General features: G+C 40.6%; 1 long non-coding RNA gene across 1 annotated transcript; it reads left to right on the top strand.

The window, feature by feature from the left end:
- The first annotated feature begins 618 nt into the window (after window positions 1-618).
- Window positions 619-12,887, top strand: LOC311530664. The gene is made up of 4 exons (XR_014714051.1): window positions 619-803; window positions 9,150-9,223; window positions 11,557-11,639; window positions 12,276-12,887. It is a non-coding gene; the product is annotated as an uncharacterized lncRNA (long non-coding RNA).
- The last annotated feature ends 364 nt before the right edge of the window (window positions 12,888-13,251 follow it).

Genomic DNA, 13,251 nt, shown 5'->3' on the forward strand with positions numbered 1-13,251 from the left:
CCCTGCTAGGGTGGTTCACATTCAGCCATTTGAGAATTGATCTACATGTCCCAAAAGTTGAGAGTAAAAGCTTGCAGCAAAAGATAACCCGAGTAAGTGCGTCCCAGTCACTAGACAAGCTTATGTATCCGAGTAGGGCAGACATAACAAATAAGAAGTAAACTTGTTGTAAAACAGAACAACTACTCAGTTCACTGCAGGCTATTTAAAAACATTCTGCTTCTTGGGGCTCTTGGAACAGATTCACTTCCTCACCTTGACAGGGAACTGAGCTGTAAATTTCAGAAAATATTTGAGCCCTCAGTGCTTGACAAGTACCCTTGCTCTTCTGAAGGCTGATCTCTGTTCAACCACATCTTTTGCACAATCTTGAAAAATCATTCTTATGGTCTCCCCCAAACATTTTTTTTCCCCACAAACTAGCTGTAGTATTTTTATTCTACAGTAAATCTGAGAAAATTGACAATCTATGTGTGAGATTTGGCATTTGAGGTGGGCTTAGGAGCGAGGGACCTATGTGCTCTCTCTACATCAAATTTAAAATCCTCCGGCAGACTGAGCACTTCTGCAAGGAGCTGGGAAACAAATTCTTTCTCTCTCTTTCAGATACTCCTATAATGCCCAAATCATTGCAGCAAGACCTCTGCTCAATGTCTGCCACTTTTGATTTAAGAGAAGATTAGTCTGTGAGGCTTCTCTGCACCTGGGCAGAGAGCCCTTGTACCTGAATTTCCACCGTTGATATTCACCCTTCTGTTTCATTCATGCATCCTGTCAGCGCTTCCAGAGAGGAGTCAATTGAAGTAAGTCAGCTGTGCTATGGCTTTGATATCTGATGTGTCTGCCATGCCCACATCAGCCATTTTGCTCGAAGGGGAGAGGGAGATAGAGTCGGGTCTCCCGTTCTCCTTGTCTTTTGGCCACTTGCAAAGCTCACAGCAGTCAAATATTTATTTACTTACATTCCAGATATTTTCATGTACTTGTTCCTTTACTGGGGGTGGTCAGTCGGGGGCCCTAGATGCCAGATGGAAATGCATATTAGTGGATGGCAGACTGTGGAGAGCAATGAATGTGCTCTTCCATACCGACTGGAGCTCCATGAATCCCTTCTAATCCATCCTATTACCCAGGTGCATCACTTCCGGTCTTACAAAAAAGCACTTACTTTGTTTTAAGTGAAGTCCTGTTGCCTACAATCTGTGAAGCACCTTCTCCGGTGTTGACAGATGCTCAGCATCACTTCCAACTATGATGAGGATGTCATCGATCCTCACTACAACATGTGGGTTCAACAAATTTTTACAGCCCTCTGGAAAATTCCAAGTGCTGCTAATATTCCATATGGTAATTGATGGTACTGATATAATCCCTTGAGTGTTTTATAGTGGTACTTTTTTTCTTTTCTTTTTCTTTCTTTCTTTTTTTTTTTTACAGTCCTCCTTCAGCCTCATCTTCTGGTAAGCCTGCAACATTTCTAACTTACTAAATTTTTCAACCCCCACCTAACACTGCCAGTAAGTCCTCTGTCCTTGGAATGGAGTAATTGTCTAACCTGGAGACCTGATTCACCATGGCTTTATAATCCACACAGTTGTGGATGGTCTTCTCTGGTTTAACCCTGGGTGTGATAGGTGTGGCACATTCAGAAATGATGGTGACATGATTCCCTTTCCCCCAGCCTGTCTAACTCAGTCTGTCTTTTCTCTGAGGGCATAAGAAACAGGTTTTGCTTTAAGTAATTTTGGTTTGACCCCATCCTGGACATAAATCCTGACTCTTACTCTATCCAGAGCCTCTGACCCTTCTTTTAAAATAGCTGGGTGAACATTCAAGACTTCCTAGAATGCTGGTGTTTTGTTAGGGTCTCATTTGAAAATTTCCTCCCAGTTCAGATTCAGTTCTTGCAAGCAATCTTTGCCTAACTGATTCTGACTTTCTCCCTAGTTTATTAGGGCTGGTAACCTTTTTCTTTTGGCTCTTATATTTTACAGGGACAAGCACAGAACCTACCACCAGGACAGGTTCCTGGTTTAGGTATGCAGGATCACTCCTGCATTAACTAGAGGTCTCAGTCCTGCTTTACACTGCTGATATGTATATTCATTGATCACACTAGCTGAAGTCCCTTTGTTTATTTCCATTTGTACTCATAGAATCATAGAATCTCAGGGTTGGAAGGGACCACAGGAGGTCATCTAATCCAACCCCCTGCTCAAAGCAGGACCAATCCCCAATTTTTGGCCCAGATCCCTAAATGGCCCTCTCAAGGATTGAACTCAGAACCCTGGGTTTAGCAGGCCACTGCTCAAACCACTGAGCTCTCCCTCCCCAAGGGATACTGACTGACTGTTTACCTCTACCATTACTTCATAAGGACTGACTTTCTTTCCTTTCAGACAATACATAGTATGTACCTCCTCCCCCTTGAGGAAAAGAGTCCTCTGTTTTTGTTCTTTTCCTCTGGACATTTGGAGTCTACCCTCCTGAGTTTGAGATACTGTTTGATAGTCACCTTTGTATTTTCTGACTAAATGTGCAATCTTGAGTTACTAGGCCTTTTTAAATTTACAAACAGATTAAAAATGAGCTTCTCCACAGCAGAAACACCCTTTGGAGCCTGAGTCCCTTTCAGCTTGCTTTGCCTTTTTTATACTCATAGACTTTAAGGCCAGAAGGGACCATCCTGACCATCTAGCCTTACCTCCTGGATATCATAGGCCACAGAACCTCAGTGACATACAACCTCTGGCTGAATAACCAAAGTCCTCAAATCTTGATTTAAAGCCTTCAATTTACAGAGACTCCCCATTTAACTGAGTCAGTTTGAGTTCCCCTGCATTGTAAGTGCAAATCTTGCAAATTTTTCACTGTTTGCTTCCATTGCTGTTACCAGTTCTACTGCTTTGGGACAGATTAAATTCATCTCCAACAGCAATTGTCTTTGAATACTTATACCACAAACAAATCTGTCCCAGAGCATATCCTCTAGGACATTTCTGAAGGAACAATATTCCATTAATCATTTCAGCTCTGCAACATACACAGGTATGCTTTCATCTTGTCTTCTCATCCTACTATGAAACTTGAAACGTTCCACAGTAATGTTTGGCTTTGTGTAGTGCTCTGTTAAGATCTTTTTCAGGTCTCCTAAACTTTTATCTCCTGGTTTCTGAGGCTTTAACAAACTCTTTATGAGAGAGTAGGTTTTACTGCCACAAAATTGAGGAAATCTGCTTTCTTTTTGTCCTATCCTATAATCTCATTTGCAAGAAAATAATAGCCCGGTCTTTCAATATATTTCTGCCAATCCTCATCTTCCACACTAAACTCTTGAGTTTACCATAAGTTCCAATTTTTTGTCTGAGTGGGACTTTATGACTGGGTTACTTGTGGTGGGGGTGACCGGGGCTCAACAGCCCTGAAGGTCTCTTCTGGATCATGTTTTATGTTCCTTAAATCTCATGCTTCAGGTCTTCAGTAGGTCACCTGCGAGGGTCAGGAAGGGATTTTCCCCCAAATGTATACTGAAGGAGGGAGGGAGGGGATGGTTGTTTCCTTTCTCTGAAGCATGAGGGATGTCCACAGCTGGAGATGGGACACTGCACAGGGTGGGCCAGGGCTCTGAGGTGGGGTGGATAATTATTTCTCACATGCTTGGCTGTCTGGTTGGTTCTTGTTCACAGGCACAAGGTCTAACTGATTGCCTTTTGTGGACTGAGAAGGAATTTTCCCCCATATCAAATTGGCAGTTACACTAGCTGATTTTTGCCTCTCTTTTTGCAATATGGGGCATGGGTTGCTTGCCAGGATTATCTGGGAATATCTCATTTAATCATTTCCCTAACATTTACAGGGACCTGGGGCACTGGTGCACCATGCTCCCTCTGTTCTCTGCCTGTGGCAGACAATAGTTTTGTCTCCTGTGAACTTTAATATTTTCTAATTCCAGTTATTGGGTTTAGTGTGCAGTTTCTGAGTGGTGTTGGAGGTTTATGATCAATTCAGACTGAATGAGTTAGTGGCCCCTTAGGCTTTGACTCTGACAGCTAGAGTTGCTGATGTTTTTTTAAAAAATCAGGTTTTTTTTAAACTTAGAAAATATCATGAGAATCCCATGCACATCCATGGTGCAAACAAGGCTGCTTGGATAGCAAGGTAGTCCAGTGACCTCAGGAGACATTGGTTCAGTTCCCAGCTCAACCACTGACTTTCTGTGTGATCTTGGGGAAGACACTTAACCTACCCTGGGCCTTAATTCTCCATTGGTAAAATGGAGATAATACCACTCTACCTCATTGCATTGTTGTGACTATAAAATATATTAATTTTGAGGCGCTCAGATACTAGTGATGAGGGCCATGTCAATCAGTGTTAGATTTGTGAGTATTCTGAGTACAAAATGTCCAGAAAAATTAAAACAAGTTACCACATGAACTTATTTTTTCACCTTTGTTCCCCCTACCTCACATGCCAGTCATCATTTGTGTTTGCCATCTCCTACTGTCGCCATAACACAAGCCCCGATCCTGCAAACACTTAGACAAGAACATAACTTTAAGTAGTTCCACGCAGGTCAATGTGCAAACAAATGTTTGCAGGCTTGGGACTTATAAGCTTCTCAGGATAGGGGTTTCATCCTAATTTGTTTCATAAAGCATCATGCACTTCTGTTATATATGTAACACACAATCAGTATAACAAAACTTATTTCACAATCACAAAACTCAAAAATAGCTGAAAACCTATTCTGTTCAAACTTAAAAAAAAAAAAAAATCATTTCCGGGCTGAAACTAAGCATGAGAAATTTCAGCCCCAAATTCATATTTTTAGCATTTTATGAGTACCTCATATGAAGATTTTGGATGGGATATAAATCACAATTAGAGAATTGCTATTAGGAAGGTTATTGTGCAAATTCTGTTGAAGTTAAAAGAAAAAAATAATTCAAGCCAAGCCTATTTATTTAATTTTATCCTTCTCAGCCTCAAGCTTGCAATCATTTATGCATCTGAATAACCCCACTGAAGTCAACAGAATTACTCATGTGAGTAAAATAGTCACATACATCAGAGTCTACAGGATTAGACTCAATACATTCAGATTAAATGTTAGGGCCAACAGCACAAGCTGTTGTTAGCATTATTGTAATAATTGCATCATTTCTTTTTAATCAGGACTAGAAATAGGAAATGTAATGGTGCCATTTTGCATGATCAGAGTTCCATATACTGTGTAAATTTTTAGAACATTGCAAGTATCTTGCAAATGCAAAGAAAAAGAACAGTTTACCATGAAATTAGGGAACAAATAGTAGCATATTATAAGTCTTGCTCTACAGCGCAGAACACAACTATGTTCGTCACTATATATTTAAATGTGGCAGATTTACTCTATCATAATTTAATAATTCAGAAGGCGTAAGAAGACACAGCCAATTAGCTGCAGTAATTTGCATTTTTATGTTTCTTCATTATTTTCCAAGTTCTTGTCTGCTATTATAGCACTACAAATACCATCTTTCAAAGGTGAATAGCCAATCTGTTATTTTTTTTTTGAATGGTAATCAGTCCCCTTTAATTATTGAAAGACAAAACAAATTAATAAATTCCAAATAAAATGCTTTGTTTTTTTAAGTTAGTCATGAAACACCCTTTGTCAATGTAGTTTGTTTTCATTTGGTGCAGAGAGCTGTGCCTGTTCTCAAGTGTTCATTAGGGCTGTGATTCATAGGAGTTCTTAAACTCATGCCTAACTTTAATCATGAGAGTAGTCCCACTAAATGCAAGGGGACTACTCACACGCTTTAAGTCAATCATATGTGCAAGTACCTTCTAGATTCAAGGCCTAGGTTTGGACACAAGTATGGGAAGCATTCTCCCTGATGCAAGAATAATTACAAAGAGGAGTTTTGAATTTTCCCAGCCTTATGCAGGAGGAAGAGTGGGATTTAACCCCCTTGCCAAAGATATCGCTACTAAATACTGGATCTCCCACAGGAACTGTGCCACAAGAAGCTCTTTTACAACTGTTCCAGGAACCTTCTTCACAATGGGGATTCTAAGCCACATTAGAGCCAGTGTATAAATTACTACAAACTCTGGTCCCGATCCTGCAAACAGGCACACATTTGCTTAATTTTATGCACATGAAAAATGCCATTGAAGTCAATGAGCCCACTCGTAAGCAGAAAGTTATGTGCATGAGTGTTTGCAGGATTGGGGCCTCTGCCACTAAATTGCAGTGCAAATAGATTATACTATGCAGGCCCCAATCTTCCTCTGCAGGGTACATGTTATGCAAGCCCAAATAGGGAAAGAACAAGTTAAAGAATATTAAGATAAGTGTATTCAAGCTGGCAGGGCCTGATGAAATTCATCCTAGGGTACTTAGGGAAATAGCTGAAGCAATCTTGAAACCATGAGCAATTACCTTCAAGAACTCTCAGAGGACAGATGAGATCTCAGAGGACTGGATAAGGGCAGGTGTATTATCTATTTTAAAAAAAAATGACAACAAAGAAGACACAGGGAATTATAGACCAGTCAGCCTAACTTCGATACCTGGAAAGTCTCTGACATCATTCCACATGACATTTTCATAAGCAAACTAGGGAAATGTGGTCTAGATGAAATTACTATAAGGTAGGGATACATCCGGTTGAAAAAGTAGTTCAAAGAGTAGTTATCTCTCTGGCTGTCACAATGGGAGATGTATCAAGTGGAGTCCCAGAGGGGTCAGTCCTACGTCCCATGCTAGTCAATATTTTCATTAATGACTTGGATAATGAAGTGGAGAGTGTACTTATAAAATCTGTGGAGGATGTCACCTGGGAGGGATTACAAGCACTGTGCAGGACAGGACTAGAATTCAAAATGACCTTAACAGATTAAAGAATGGATCTGAAATTCAAGAAAGACAAATGCAAAGTATTTTACTTAGGAGGGAAAAACTAAATCCACAAATACAAAATGGGGAATAACAAACTGTATGGTAGTACTGCTGAAAAGGAACTGGGAGCTATAGTGGATAACAGGTTGAATGAGTCAACAATGGGATGCAGTTGCAAAAAAGGCTAATATCATTCTGCAATGTATTATCAAGAGTGTCGTAGGTAAGATATGGGCGGTAATTGTCCCGCTCTACTCAGCACTGATGAGGCCTCAGCTGGAGTACTGTGTCCAATTCTGGACTCTGCAATTTAGGAAGGATGTGAACAAATTGAAGAGAGTTCAGAGGAGAGCAACAAAAATGATAAAAGGTTTAGAAAACCTATGAGGAAATGTTAAAAAAACTGGGCCTATTTCGTCTTGAGAAAGGAAGACTGAGGTGGGACATTACAAAGAGGACAAAAAGAAAAGGAGTACTTGTGGCACCTTAGAGACTAACCAATTTATTTGAGCATGAGCTTTCGTGAGCTACAGCTCACTTCATCGGATGCATACCGTGGAAATGAAGTGAGCTGTAGCTCACGAAAGCTCATGCTCAAATAAATTGGTTAGTCTCTAAGGTGCCACAAGTACTCCTTTTCTTTTTGCGAATACAGACTAACACGGCTGTTACTCTGAAACAAAGAGGACAGTGATCAACTGTTCTCCATGTCCACTGAAGGTAGGACAAGAAGTAATGGGCTTAATCTGCAGCAAGGGCGATTTAGGTTAGATAGCATGAAAAACTTTCTAAATATAAGGACATTTAAGCTCTGGAATAGGCTTCCAAAGGAGTTTGTAGACTCCCCATCATGGGAAGTTTTTTAAGAACAGGTTGGACAAACACCTGTCAGGGATGGAGCTATACTGGAGATCCAGAACATGATCAGAGATGCCAGAGCTGTTGATGGGCTGCTGGAGATTGAATGTACTGTTTGGACTGTGCTGGGGAATTCGGGATTATGGTTGTGGGACTTTGGTACTAGCCCCACAAAGGGCTATTTATGCTTGGAGTGAGTGGGGGAGTCTGGAAGAAGGAAATTGAAAAAGAGGCCTCTTGCAGGGCCACCGTGAGGCCATGAGGGGTTGTCCCTGGAGGTAACCACCCTATGTTAGTCCCATAAAGTTAACAGATATTAAACCAATAGGGGTCTATAGAAATGTAAGCATTCTGTAAGAATTACTCCAAAATGGTAGTTTTCAACTTTTTTCATTTGCGGAACCCCTAAAACTATTCACATGGAGGTGCAAACCCCTTTGGGAATCTTAGACATAGTCTGTGGACCCCCGGGGGTCCACAGATCACAAGTTGAAAACCACTGCTCTAAAAAACTATAGAATTCACATCCTTCCTATGTGTTTTCGAAACCAAACAGTACAATTTTGTAACAGGGACATCATTCTCCATTATGTTCTCCAGAATGGTTCAAGAAACTATAGAAAGCTTATCATTTGCTATTCAATTCTTTTGGATATTTCCACAATGGTAAACTGTGGTGGTACACAACCCATTCCTCACTACCACTCAGTAATCTTGTGGGGTGGGGTTCATTAAACTGAAGTATACAGAGTACATAGAACAACCCTGATTTTCTGGCAGCAAATTAGGGTTCAAGAGTGGGAATGATTTCTGTAATTGTACTGAAGCAGCTATAGAAACTGCACTTTGTCAGAAGTGAAAGACTGAAAATAAGAGCTTCTTGGTGTGCTGTTTTTTTAAACCAGTGTGGAAGTATAACATTGTATAAGGGGACATGCTGGATACATTGTATATGAGAGGGCATGCCAAAACATGTTACAAAGTATCTGAGGGAGCACACGTAGGGACAGTTAGCTTTTGAATGGAGAAGCAATTAAGATAGAGCCAGCACGTCTAAGAAGCAGGCATCAGAATGGAAGGTGTGAAGGGCAATTAGTTAAGTTAACTGGAAGCTGTTAAAGGAGATTGTTAAGGGTGGCAGGTAATTGAAGATACGTGACTGGTCTCAAGGATCTCGAAGGGTGGTGACTAAAATCTTTTTCTTCTTTTGTCTGTAACTTCTCTGTAACTTGTTCTCCAAAAAACTGTATAAATTTAAAGACACAAGCCCCACTCGGGGGGCTCACTTCTAAATGTATTAGCAGAGCAGCTTTGCTAATAAAACAGAGTGGTCTGATAAATTGTGAGTCTGAGTCAAACTTTGACACCAGTCTCCCTCTTTTTTTTCTTTTTTTTTAAGCGCTGTGTGGAGTCTGGGTGTGAAGACGAGGTTTTGAGTCTTTCTTGGTAAAGACGGGGACACAGCTGAATCAGGTATAATAGCCACAACCCAGCAACCCCTGAGAATAGCAAGAAAAATTGTCGTAGCAGGAGAAACAGAAATGGCTTGATGTTAACAAATGCCAATAAGTAGAGACATCACCTGACGTCAAAAATACCCAGAAGACTAAAGAATGGCTATTGAAAATAGTCCATTCTGCAAGAAAAGCAGTATTTCCACTGCTATATGTTGACTGGGGTGAGATTTTGTGCTGCGCTATTAGGAGTACCAATAGCCATGCCCCTGGCTTGCCCCCTACACCAGGGTCTGCAAAGGCGTTCTCAGGACAACCTGAGGCTGCACCAGGGCAGTCCTCCCACAGCTGGATCAGAGGTTCTTAGAACCCCATTTACTCTACTCTGGACCCTTTACCCAATGTACAGGGACCAGGGTAATAATCTTTCTTCAGGAATGCTATCTCCACTATACAGACACTAGTAGTCACATCATTGTTCAGGCAGAGTTCTGTTTGGCACCTCAATCAGAGAATTCCACCTCTTTGTTATGTCTGAGAAACCATACATTACCCTCCCCACATTTACAGCACTTAGTCTTCGAGGGAAGAATTAATTTTCTGAGGATTCACAAATTTGTTAATTAGCCTATAAATCAAACTTAATTACAAACTGGGCCCTTTAAGAAATTGACCCTGTGTTGCAGTCTTTGTATAAAATGATCTCAACAATGGAATAATGTGGACTTAATTTTTCAACTTAATTAAAATTAATTCATAAATTCATAGATTTTTTAAGCCCAAAGGAAACACTGTGATTGTCTAATCTGACCTCCTGTACAAGCAGCTCTGGGACTCACCTGAATTAATTCCTGTCCCGTGCCCAATAGCTGCGGTTGAACTAGGGCATATATTTCCAAAAAAAAAAAATCCAATTTTGATTTTAAAATTTCTGGTGATGAAGAATCCACAACAAACCTTTGTAAGGTGTTCCATGGGTAAATTATCCTCACTGTTAAAAATACGAGCCTTATGTTTTTTGAATTTACCCAGCTTCAACTTCCAGTCATTGTATCTTCATATTCCTTTGTCTGCTAAACTAAAGAGCCCTTTACTGTCAAATTTCTTTTCTTCATCAAGGTACCTATTCATTTCAAAGGTTCACATGGACTATAAAAGAGAGAGAGAGACAAGGTGGATGAGGTAGTATCTTTTATTGGACCAACTTCTGTTCATGAGAGAGTCAAGCTTTTAAGCTGAAGAACAGCTCTATGCAAGGTTGAAAGCTTGTCTCTCTCACCAATAGAAGTCCATGCATCCACCTTGTCTCGCTAATATCCTGGGCTACAACAACACTGCACATAAAAGAGGGGGGCAGAAAACCCCACACAGTCTCTCTTTCACCTAAAACAACACATCTTTGGGCCTCTGGGAGAGATCCTGACCAAGGAAAGGGACAGTCATAATCTTGCCTGGAAGACTGTGACTGAGAAAGTCCCTCTTGAACAAAACCTTGAACCAAAACTTGCTAGATTGTTTTAGACTTCTAGATGCATGTTTTTACTTCTATTTGCTTAAAACCTCTTCTAATTTTCTCTCTTATTTGTGAGTTACTTTAAATACTGTGAATTAATTTAAATCCTATCATCTTTTGTTTTGTTTGTTTGTTTGTTTTTTAATCTAGACCAATCCAGTGCTGTGTTTAAACTGAACTGTTTGGCAACTCCAGTTAAAGTAGCAAATTGTTGAATAATTACTTTGTACAAGAGCAATGAACCTTAATATCTGAACTGTTCAGGAGAGGGTTGGACATTGCAGAGCACATGTTTTGGGGAAAATACAGGACTGGGTATATGGTAGGGTCACCCTGCAAGTAGTAACTAAGGCTGGTGGAAGCCGGAGTGTGGCTGGCATGTTACTGAGAGGCTGTTGGGGTCAGAGATACTAGACCAGGGCTGAAGCAACAAAGAAACACTCAGGGTGTGTCCTGCATGCTGGTAGGCTAGTTGAGAGCAGCCCAGTGGGGGAGCTACAACAGCAAAGCATTGTGAGGGACCCAAGGCTGCAGGGCAGGCAGTGACACAACCCTTCTCTGGTCTGGACTGCACCCTGGAATGTGACTGTATGTCTCTCAGATTAGTCTCCCAAGATATTGCAGATGCTTTTCCTATATACTATAGGTAGGCTTATCAGCTCCTTAAGCACATTCTTTTGTGTGATCAGGTAGGTAGATCACATTCTCTTGCGTGATAAGGTGTGACCCCTTCACTTTCTCTTTGAGTTAAATAGATTGAGCTGCTCAAGTCTCTCACTATAAGGTATGTTTTCCAATCTTTTAATCATTCTCATGGCACTTCTCTGAACCCTTTCCAGTTTATCAACACCCTTCGTGAATTGAGTACACCAGAACTGGACACAGTATTCCAGTAGTGGTTGCACCAATGCTAAATACAAAGGTAATATAACCTACTTACTCTTGCTTGATGTTCCTTTGTTTAGACAGCTAAGGATAAGATTAGCCCAATTAGCCACAGCATTACACTGGGCGCTCATGTTCAGCTGATTATCCACCATGATCCGCAAATCTTTTTCAGAGTAACTGCTTTCCACATTAGAGTCCCCCATCCTATAAGTATTCCCTATGTTCTGTGTTTTTAACTGTTTGGGGGGCTGTTGTTTGTGTGACATCTCTAAGAAATACTTTAGGTTAATCTTTCCCCCTGAATGGATAATTCCAGAGTCTTCTCTAAAAAAGGTCAGTGTGACACCACCAGGCCAGCTCAGGTCAAAGCCATAGGCCAATTCACTTCTGTGTGAATATCAAAGAAATGTTAAGTGTACTAATTCATTTGAGTATTAATCTAGTTCAAAGGAAATGTGAATGATATTGTCTTCTCATCTGTAACCTGTTCTCTGCTATCTCATACATAATGCATATTGTTAGGTAATAGCATGTAACCATCCATTAGTTCTCATGAACTTTACACATCAAGTAAATTCTCATCTTGATGCTAACACACACTTTTGATCTAGGTCAATTAAGTACAGGGACATACATAATGTAATATCTCTGTGATTTAATTGCCCATCAGACAGGATTGGAGCCTTGGAACAGGAAATGAAGAAGCATGCTGACTTCAAAGCATGGGTCATTGCATTCGACAATGGAAATCTTCAGGCTCAGTCTGCATTTAGTCAACAAAGGAAAAATGCATGCTGTGATGAAAACACTTGGATGATTGCTTTTTGTGGAAAGAAGCCGTAAATACTGATTCCAGGGAATGATCCTGTATCTCTGAACTGTTTTAGATTCGAAGAGGGTAGAATACTGAGTGAGTGGAAGGAGGTCCCCAAAGTGATTTTGGGTATCCCTGAGAGACTTTTGGAAAACTAGCAGACTACTACATCTCTGCTATCATCTTGGAATTATAAACTTTGACTCACCTGTTAATGTATTTTACCTGCTTAAACCTCTCAATAAGTCTCAGTTCTTTTTCTTAGCTAATAAATCTTTAGTTTACTAGTGAATTTACTTCAGCTTTGTCTTTGGTGAGATCCAGAGTACAAATTTGACCAGGGTAAGTAACTGACCGTTTGTGGTTGGGAGTAACCTAATGTGATGTGATATTTGGTATAGTGACCAATATCACAAAGCCCAGTTTGTCTGGGTGCCAAGAAGGGCTGGAGATCCTAAGGGGACTGTCTTTGACTCCATGGTAAGACTGATAACAGAGATCCAGGAGTGCATGTTCGTTACTGGTTTGGTGAAATCTAATTATAGAATATACCACCAGTTTAGGGTGTCTGTCCTGTTTTCTGGCATCTGACCTGAATTTGGCATTCACAGTTGTGAGCTATTCCAGACAGAAAGACAGTGAGAACATCAGGATTAAATTCATTAAAGAGATTTGTATCCAAAATGTGAACCTGCCCCACACATTTTGCCATGTAGCCCTGGAGAGAAGCGGGGTTAACATGGCTTCCAAGTCCTTTCCCAGCATGTGAAGTGTGTGTGGGAGTGAGAAAGAGCCATGTACCTGCTCAAGGTACTTCTGACATCCTAGAGGG

This window comes from Lepidochelys olivacea (genome assembly GCF_965140295.1).
Source record: "Lepidochelys olivacea isolate rLepOli2 genome assembly, chromosome: 14".
Lineage (NCBI taxonomy): Eukaryota > Metazoa > Chordata > Testudines > Cheloniidae > Lepidochelys > Lepidochelys olivacea.